Raw genomic sequence first — 10,462 nt, forward strand, 5'->3', positions numbered from 1 at the left:
CTCTGAGGCACGATGTCAACTTATCAAGGATACAACTCGGAGTACACTCAGAGTACTAAAAAGAAGTCAGGTCCTCTTCCGTTCGAACTCCGCAATATGACAACATCTTATCAGACATGGCCCGAAGGATCCACCTATCCCGTGCTTAGAATGCCGCTGAAAGGAGCCTAGGAAGGTCTCGTCTTAACTATAACATCTTAAGACTGCATCGTCCACTGGCCAGGTTCCATTCCTGAGGATGACGACACCCAACTAGTCGATGATACAACAATGACAACTCTGCCCTACCAAGAAGGAGACTCGATCTATGACCTTGAAACCTCTACTGAAGTTATCAACAGCTCTGACAGTATAGAAATCAACAACAATGACAGAACAACTCACGCTAGAGAAGTATTCATGATTCGCCGTCCCCGATCACCATTGGTCCTCCCAGAAGCACCCGACGTCAGATCCTCGGATGAATCCGAATCCAACATATCACCATTTATCTAGGGGCATGATGGTGAAACTAAGAGTCAGAGGCAGGCCAGAGAGAGAAAGAACAAATTGAAGCAAGGACGTCAACGCCGTGCTAACCCTAAACATAAATCAGAGCAACTTCAAGACAAGACCCTCCAACTCTTTGTTCCAAATAGCAAGAGGCTCGGGGCTACACTCAAAAGATCCAAAGAAGCGCTACACAGTTTTGCTCAAGAAAGCACTCGGACAACGCTTGTTCCTGACTTGAAGAAAATAAGACGATGCTTCTAGAGCTCTACCATGAAGTGCTCGGGGGCTTGCCGGTCCTAGGATATTTTTGCAACCAGAGATAGGACCAGATGCTAACCACACTACGAGCTAAGTCGAGAAGAAGAAGTTGGACATATCCTAAGTCTTTTTAGTACTAACAAGAACACAAAGTTTGTTGAGACAACGGTCTATACCGAGTTGTTTACAAGTCACAGATGAAAGCCAGACAAGCACTCAACAAGTCAAGGAAGTCTATCAAGACATCAATCTGCATATACTGAGTTGTTTATAAGACACAAACACTAGACAGATCAAGAAAGTTTGTCAAGACAATAATTTACCAAAGCCAAGTTGATTACGAGACAAAGAAATACAGACAAAGAAGACATCAACGAAAAATAAAGATTCTCCATTTAGTTTTCAAGTATAGCATTTTGTTACAGAAACCAGAATGCAAAGGTCGATTACATCAGGCATTGTCATCAGGGGAAGAAACATCAATGTTAAGATTATCTACAATCTTTCTGGCTAAGTCATCGACCTCAGGCTCCAACCTCTCAACAGCATCCAGGTACTCTTGGCTCTTGGCTTCATCGACAACCTTGGACAAAGAAAAATCCGGAGAAAGAACCCGGACCTGGGCTAGAACGTTCCTGGTGCAAAGATGGGCACACCGCTTCACGAACTCCTAGAAACGGGCGGGCACTTGAGGAATGAATTGAGCCCAAGAATGACCATCGTTTGCTGAAGTCCGAAGAAGGTCGGCTACTAATCGAAAAGACTTCCACAAAGCTTTCCAGTTTTTAGTAGCCATTGCCAACTTGCCAGTCAAGTCCTCGACGGTCTTTTGGGCCTGCACAAGATCTCTATCAGCTCCACGCCTAATCAATTTAGCAAGCGCGAGTTCTTCTCCAGCTTGAGTAATTACCTCCTCAGCCTTATTGTGGCTAGTTTGAACGAGCGTCTTCATCTCCTCGATACCCTCCGAGAGCTTCTATTTTTCAACTCAGAGAGCTAGACCAAACAAGAAAAGACAAGTCAGTAGAAAAGCAAATTTGAATACAAAGGGAAGCGAAAAAGAACTCGTGATACCATGGCACTCTTTCCTCATGGACTCCATATTTTTCAGGGCCTCCTAGGCAGCCGCATCCCGCTGTTTTTCCACCTCAACTACTCGGGCACAGAGGGCCTTCTCCTCATTCTGATGCGTCTGACGCTCAGACTCCAACTCGGTCCGACAGAGGTCAAGCTCAGTCTTCAGAGCACTCACCTCAGAAGATAACTTTTTCTCATTCTCAGATGAGAAAAAGAAGCCGGTATGATCATGAGAAAAAGACTGAGCAAAAAGAAAGAGAGAAAAACAAGAAATAAGGACAGGAGAAAAACGAACACCCAAAGAAAGAATTGCAGAAAAACTTACCTAGAGCCTTTCCCCAAAAGAAGTCGCAAGGGTCGACAAGCTTCCCCAGGCGGCGGTTAGCTCCGACAATCGATGAGTGGCATCAAACTACTGCACCACATCATCAGCCAAAGGATGACCACCGGAAGCAAGAAGAGGAGAGGGAGAAGACGGCCAAGGCGAAGAAGGCACGACCAGGGCAATCTCCTGGGAAGCAATGGCCAATACCTCTGATGAACCCACCGCCATGGCCACGGTCACCTCAGGAGCCAGAACGGCCAACCCCTCAGATGAACCCGCCGCCATGGCCACGGTCACCTCAGGAGCCGGCAATTCAGCAGCAGTGGACTTTGTCCCCCTCACAGCCACCTCGGTGACCGTGCGTTTTGAGTCCTGAGACTCAGTATGCAAGGGCGCAACAGAGGTTTGACAAGAAGTCGACTGGAGGCTCAGGGAAGACGAAGGCCTAAAAGTTGATAAGGAAACTCGTCAAAAAGAATAAGAAAAAAGGAGAACAGAAGCAAAGAAATAAAACCAAAATTCACTTACCTAGCTATCTTCTTCTTCATAAAGCCAAAAGAAGACCTCGTAGGGAGAACCACAGCGGCAAAAACATCACCGTCACCCTACGACAGGAGCGGCGTAGCCAGTACCGAAGCCCCAGAAGAACTCAGTAATGGAGCTACAGAAGAACTCGGTGCCGGAGCTCCAGAAGAACTGGTACCCGACGACCGATTACTACAAAGAAATCAAGACCAAAGTCAGAACAAAGGAGGGGTTCAACAACAGGAAAACGAGAAAAGAACTCACCGACGCACAACAAGAGGCACATCATCAGCCTCGTCCTCCTCACTCTCGACCAAGGCCACCATGGCTCCAACTGAAAAAGGACAAGAGTACTCGGTCAAAGATAAAAACAAACATCAAAAGGACAGAGCGTATTAATATGCTCACCTAAGAGCATGCTAGCTACAACTAGAGTACCTGGACGAGTACTCGATTAGCGAGACTTCTTGGCAGCAGATGGAGCAGAAGAAGAACTATCCGCTTGCCCCCTCTTTCCGAAAGTACGAGGAGCTCGAGGAACTAGACAAGGAACATACTCTTCATATACGTCAGAAAATGCGAAAGAAACACTAGGAAGCATAATAGTAGTTTGAAACTTACTGGTCAAGGACACCCCAGCAAGACTACCCCCAGCATCCACATTTGCAGGGAGATCATCAAGGGGAATTGGATCAGCGAAATTATGCCCCAATTCCTATAAGAGTGTAAAACAACAAGACAAGGAAGATTAAGCAAAAGTGGATACAACGAAAGAAAATCAAAAGTACCCAAATAAAGAAAAGAACAACTTACAACAGGAGGCGGGTTCTTTGCATTGTACTCAAGGACAGCAAGCGGAACAACGCTTACTCCTTTCAACATCTTCTGGAGATGCTTGAGCACTTCCTTATCGGTCAACTCAAGGGCAGGGACCATACGAGAAGGGTCCTCTGCCCCAAAGTACTCGAAACCGTAATGTTTGCGTTCCTTCAAAGGTTGAACTCAGCGGTGAAGAAAACTTGAAATAATACCGAAGCCGGTCAAGCCTTGCTGCTTCAGAGTACAAATCTTCTCGAGAAATGGCTTGATCATCTGGATCTCAGCAGTCGTCAATGGGTTCTTTTTCTATCGGTCATTAACCAAGGGACCAGACCCGGAGTGAACAGAAAGAGGAGGAATCAAGTTGGCAGCATAAAACCAATCAGCACGCCAATCTCTTATAGAATCAACCAGGTCATAGTCAAAGAATTTACTTCTAAAACCCTAGCGAAACTGAATCCCGTAGCCACCAAGAACGCTGGTGTCATCGCGGCGAGGTTGGGGCTTCAAACGAAAGAAGTAACGAAAGAGGGAAAGAGAAGGATGAATTCCAAGGAAGGTTTCACAGAGATGAACAAAGATAGAAAGATGGAGAATAGCATTGGGAGCAAAGTGATTCAGGCTAATCCCAAAATAGCCAAGAAACTGATGAAGAAAAATAGAAGCTAGGAGACAAAGTCCAGCACAGACAAAGGAAACGAAGAGAATGATCTCACCAGGACCTGGAGCAGGGACCTGATGCTCACCCGGAGCCCTCCATTCAGCAATGTCCTTGCTCTGGATCAGGCCATCACCAACAAGCTCGCGAAGCTGGTCTTCAGTCATTATCGAAGCCGGCCAAACCTTCTGGGCAGCCCTCATGGCCATGAACTCTTGGTTCTTGATCACGGAAAGTGATGATTCCTCGTCCACAAAGGCTGCCTAGGACTTGCTCGTGGCTTTCTTCCTACCCATGTACTAACGGAGGCAAAAAGGCACTAGGAAAAGAGAAAGCTCGGACGGCGGCGCTCAGATGGCGGCGGCAATGGCGACGGCGGAGTTGTGAAGGCTAGGGTTTTCAAGGCAAAGGCAGGGTACCAAAGAAAAGGAGAAGAATGGCCTTTAAATAGATTTTACACCGGTAAAACACACGGCCCACCAGGCCCGTTTTAACACGGCATGAGGACGCAACGGTCCATTTACCGACACAGCTAAAATGATGGACGACTCAAATCCACACAACGGTACAGTTCAACGGACAGATTTACGACTTATCCATCCAGCACCACGGCGGAGTTATCATATTACCACAAAAAGAACTCATCAACAATAAAGCAAAGAAGGGTTATCACACAAGGAGCGCAACAACCCGGTCCTTACAGAAAGAACTCGGAAATCTCATCAACAACTGGGACATTAGGAAAATAAAGAATTACAACTCAGAAGACAAGGTTCTTTCCATTATAACTGGTTTTAAAAAATAGAAGATTACACATCTTACAAGACCCAACGAACTCGGTACCACGAAAAGCAAAGTAGCAAAGAGGAACTCGGACACGGCTAGGCTCTGGAACGACTACGTATTTCAAATTGCTACTCGATAGAACAAACCGCCCTCGGCCACATTGTTTTCTTCAAAGGACGGACGCAGTGCATCCAAGGTGGAAATCAGCAGCACGGCGGGACGACATGGAACAGAGAAGGCCGGTAGGCATCTGTCTACCTAAGACCGATGTGATGCTGGATATGGTGTTGATCTGCACCAGACAATCTCAGGGCAGGCGATGAGGATCAACCCAGAACTGCCAGATGAAGGATCGCATCCCACATCATAAGACTCCCTCCAACTACCACCATGTACATCCTGGTACATTGCTGCTGCGGGATTAGCCTACCTCTAATCCCTATCACAAGACTCCCTCCAGCTACGGCAAGACACACAAGAACTGCAAAATACGCTCGTGGGCTGCTCTACTTCACAAACTACCATATTCATGACTACAGAGACTTCAGAACAAGCAACAAAACGCTCAATGAATTAAAACAGCACTCCAGGAGGGTATTTATAGACCGAAGGAGCGGTGCACATGGACCAGGAGCACAAACGAAACAAGCCTAACAAAGGACATAGTAAAAAGACAGAATTCAATGAAAAAGGACTCAGGCGTGAAGGAACAGTACTTAAGGACAAGCATATTCAAAAGGATATACCAACACTGTACAACTCATGAACAAACAACATTCACACTCAACCACCACCATACAACTATATCTGACAACAGCAGACTACAAGAGAATATGCCAAGACCCTACATCCGAGTTCTTTCTGAACAAAACAATCCGGATATATGCTCAGGAGCTGCAACAGGAGAAGTTCTCAGTCCTTTCAAACAACTCAGATTCAAGACCCTCCAACTTTTTATTTCAAATAGCAAGAGGCTCGGGGGCTACACTCAGTGAGTGCATTTTTTCCTTCAAAAAGCGCACATCACCAAGACGACTACTTCAAGACAACAGTTTTTCAAACGACATAAGATTCAAGACCCTCCAACTTTTTGTTCCAAATAGCAAGAGGCTCAGAGGCTACACTCAGTGAATGCACTTTTTCCTTCAAAAAGCGCACATCACTCAGAAGACTTCTTCAAAACAAACGACATCAAGACCACACAACAAAAAGAATCCGGGTATATGCTCGGGAGCCTTTTAACGAAGAATCGGGGCGATTTCAAGAAAAGACCCTCAAGCTCCTTGTGCCAAACAGCAAGAGGCTCAGGGGCTACATCCAAATGGGAATACTTTTTGTCTTCAAAAAAGGTACACACCACGCAAAGATCTTACGAAGCGCTACATGGTTTCGCTCAAAAAAGCACTCGGACGACGCTTGTTCCTGCTCGACGAGACTTGAAGGAACAAGACGAGGCTTTTAGAACTCAACCATGAAGTGCTCGAAGGCTTATCGGTACGGGACCCACGGGATACCCCGCAAGGAAGGGAGAAGACCTAATCTAATTAGGATTCTTCCCCTGTACTCTTAGTAGCAGTATTATTCTGTAATCCTACTAGGAACTCTCATTGTAAACCGACTAGGACTCTGACCTCCTGACTATATAAAGGAGGGCAGGGCTCCTTGGATCGGGAGTTCAGAGAACAATTGTACAACACAACACTTTACAATCAATCCAACGCAAAGGCTAACGCCGACTGGACGTAGGGCTATTACTCAATCGAAGATCGAGGGTCCGAACCAGGATAAATCGACTGTCTCTTGCGTTTACTGTCGAGTTCTGCATACGCTGAAGCCCGAACAATACTGCCCCGGGGACCCCGTGGCAGGCTATCGGTGGTCAAACATCGACAGGTACCCTAGTATTGATCCCTGACAGTAAGCCTGCGTTCTTTGGAGGGTTACTCTAGCCGATATTTTTTCATTGGGTACTAAATCTTGTTGTTAGCGGCGAGTGACTTTTGTGATCTTCAAAGTCTTGTTTGGTATGGGTGTTTGTAGGTGTCTTTTTCTTTGTTGCAATCTTCAAGCTCGTGCAAGTAGTGAATGTTTGAAGGAAGAAGACGACCAATTTAATTTTTAACTTATTCTTTAGAGGTCATTTTGTGTCTTATTGTCTATCTTTTGTACCGGCCTTTGTTTTTCTTAAGGTATATAAGATGTGAGACACTCTTTCTTTTAAGTGTCTTTATCAAAAAAAAAATTATGACAATTACAAAGAGCTTGCCTTCCCTTTTTATAACGTCACCACTTTTGGGGAAGCCCTTTGGAACTACATCGAGCTTTTAGGACTTCCACCTCGTGGCGAGTTGCTATTGGATTAAAACTCAAAGGACGGAAGGCAGATAAGTTGAACGTTAAACTCCAAATTAAAGTAGCTCGATTCATCAATTATTCAGCTGGAGCATCCATTTACTCAAATATTTTGATACCCTTGACGTTCGACAAGGCATGACCGCCGCTTAAATTTTTTGCCGATGACTACCTTCAGTTAACTCGAAGCGGCACAAAGCTTATCTATCCTTCGTGGTTCCATCCACAAATACTCCCTGCACATCTCACTTCTCAAGAAATTGATTTTTTAAATTCAACTAAATATATAACAAAAAAATAATAATATTTATAATGCATAATAATATCAATAGATTAATTATGGTATATACTTTAATAAAAAGCTTATTTAAAGATATAAATTTTAATACTATTTTCTATAAAGTCAGTCAAACTATCAAAGTCTAACCACTATTTTTCATGCAAGTCACAAGTATGTGATTTGATTAAAGTACTTCCCGTAACCAATAAAATGACACTTTATGACTTTAGTCGGTAGAATATTTTGAAAAAAAATATTAATTATCAGGGTATGAATAGTGTTCCTTGAAATAAACAAACAAAAAACTAAAGCCATCCATTATTGTGAACGGAAGTTAATATTATATCTTAGTTTTTACACATTTGTCTAACTGTACATCCGTGCTTAGTTTTTACACATTTGTCTAACTGTAAATACGTGCTTTTGCAGCCATAGCAACCTAAAACTTGGGCAAATTTGACCAACAATCAGTTAAATTATACAGTATGCAAGCTTAGTCATAAAACTTATATTGATAGTAATATATTTATATTTAAAGCACCTCTGATATTTGAGATGACATTAACTTCTTTTCGCAATCAATAACATATATACTGTAAGAGAAATTAAGAGTCGATCTACTTTGTATGACTACTTTCTAATCAGAATAGATGATATTAACTTCTTTTAGCAATTGATAGCATACTGTAAGAGAGATTAAGAGCCAAATCTACTTTGTACGACTACTTTTTAATCAGAATAGATGATATTAACTTCTTTTTGCAATGGAAACTAACGCCCTCCACAATGGTGCAGTGACGGCAAAAAAAATTTTGGGTCCCACGTTTCATTACTGGCACTACTCTTTGCATGCCACAGTGGTGGAGCATCACTATCATCATTTCTGGGACCCACTGAGTAAGAATAAAGAAGCACCATGCATGAACGGGATGAGCACCAGCGCGAAGAGAAATGCGTCCAACTGATCATGCAAGTACCGGCTAATTCTTATTTTACTGAGCAGACACCAGCGCAACTACTTGCACCGCTCCAAAATTTGGAGCAGACTGCCGAGCTGGTACGTCCAAGCCATCAGCTCGCGGGGCCACCACACCGACATGCTGCAGACTGCCGAGCTGGTACGTCCATCATCGGAGCTGCTGTTCCTGTTCCCACCGCACCAGGTGACTGATCACTGATCACCAGGTGCACCAGTCGTCGACGGACGCGGCGGCGTCGCTGCTGGTGACGGCGCTGAACGAGGGGCGGGACGTGATCATGGACGGCACCCTGTCGTGGGAGCCGTTCGTGCGGCAGACCATCGCCATGGCGCGGTCCGTGCACCGGCAGCGGTACCGGATGGAGGTCGGCTACAAGGTCGCGGCCGACGGGATGACCACGGAGAAGTACTGGGAGCCCGTGGAGGAGGAGGCGGACGGCGAGCAGCAGGGACAGGGACGGCCCGCCAGCAGGACGAGGAAGCCGTCCCGCATCGAGCTCGTCGGGATCATCTGCGGCGCCTACCTCGCCGTCGTCAGGGGCATGAGGCGGGCTATCATATCTGGGAGAGCCGTGCGGGTGCACTCGCAGCTCAAGTCGCACAAGCGCTTCGCCGGCGCGTTCCGCAAGTACTGCGACCTCGTCGACAACGCCAGGCTCTACAGCACCAATACCATCGCCGGCGCAAAGGTCCGGCCGGTCCTTTACACACAAGTCGATTTCGATGTTCAGCGTGTGAGCTAGCTAGGTTTGAGGTGCTTGATGTGCCATGCTTCTATTGCGTGCATGCAGCTGATCGGGTTGAAGGACAAGGACAGCCGGCTCCTGGTGGACGTGTAGGAGATCGTGCTGCTGGACCGGGTGAGCCGGATCAACGAGGAGGCCAACCGCGTGCACGAGCTGTACCCGGACGGGCACCCCACGGCGCGGCGCCGGTTCGGTGTGGGACGACCTGGTGGCGTCGCCGGTGAGGGCGTCCATACAGCGGGAGCTCAAGGAGGCCATCTTCGACAGCGAGGCGTGCTTCCCGTCCCCGTAGTTGCCACGCGCCCAACTGATTTGCTGGACTAGCTAGTTGTATAATTAAGCTAGTTATCATCTCTTTTTGTAACCAAGTTTTGAACAGAAATAAGAAATACACACACACACACACACTGATCAAGAACCTCAAACAATCCTTTTAATGACAGGTTTTGCCTAGTTCGATCCATTGCACTACTCATCACATACACTTGCGTACATTTGTACCACACGGCTATTTGGAAAAGCTCTAGCTTTGGGTATGTAACTCCAAAAAACTGGCGGTTAGATAAAATATTTTATTAATAACATAAATATTTATTAATAACATACTCCCTCCGTCCCAGATTAATTGGACGTCTAGGATTCAAAATTTATCCAAGAATACATGCTCGTGTAAGAACACAAAGCTTACAGCACTAGGCCTGCCAGCTCACAGCATTAGGCCTGCCAGCGGCCAGCAGTAGAGTGTCAGCCACACAACTTCGTTCCTTCACTGTCCGCTAACACAAGCGTCAGACCATTTCTATAGGGGCAAAATCGTAATTTCCCACCTACACTAATGCCCTGGCAGAGGACCTAGACGTGCGGTTATTGTTGAACAGAGAGAGTAAATATTAAAATCACTAGAATTTAATGACTATTTGGAACTAGTCCACTACACTAAAAATACTAAACAGCTTCACTCTGGATTTGACCTTTTGACGGGCACTTGTTTACCTTGGAACTAAATTCTAATTTCAGGACTTGAGATTTTGGTGGGATGTTGTATGCTAGGTGTTTTGTCATATTTAACTTTTGAGTGATTGTTATATTTTTCTAAAAATATTTTGTAACTTTACCATTATAATAAAAATGGAAAGCATATTTACATCCTTTGACATGTAAGATT

At 45.4% G+C, this 10,462-nt stretch overlaps 1 pseudogene; it reads left to right on the forward strand.

The window, feature by feature from the left end:
- Positions 1 to 4,508: 4,508 nt before the first annotated feature.
- LOC136461053 (calmodulin calcium-dependent NAD kinase-like) lies at positions 4,509 to 9,589 on the forward strand (annotated as a pseudogene).
- Positions 9,590 to 10,462: the final 873 nt, after the last annotated feature.

The sequence above is a fragment of the Miscanthus floridulus genome, chromosome 6 (assembly GCF_019320115.1).
Source record: "Miscanthus floridulus cultivar M001 chromosome 6, ASM1932011v1, whole genome shotgun sequence".
Taxonomy (NCBI): domain Eukaryota; kingdom Viridiplantae; phylum Streptophyta; class Magnoliopsida; order Poales; family Poaceae; genus Miscanthus; species Miscanthus floridulus.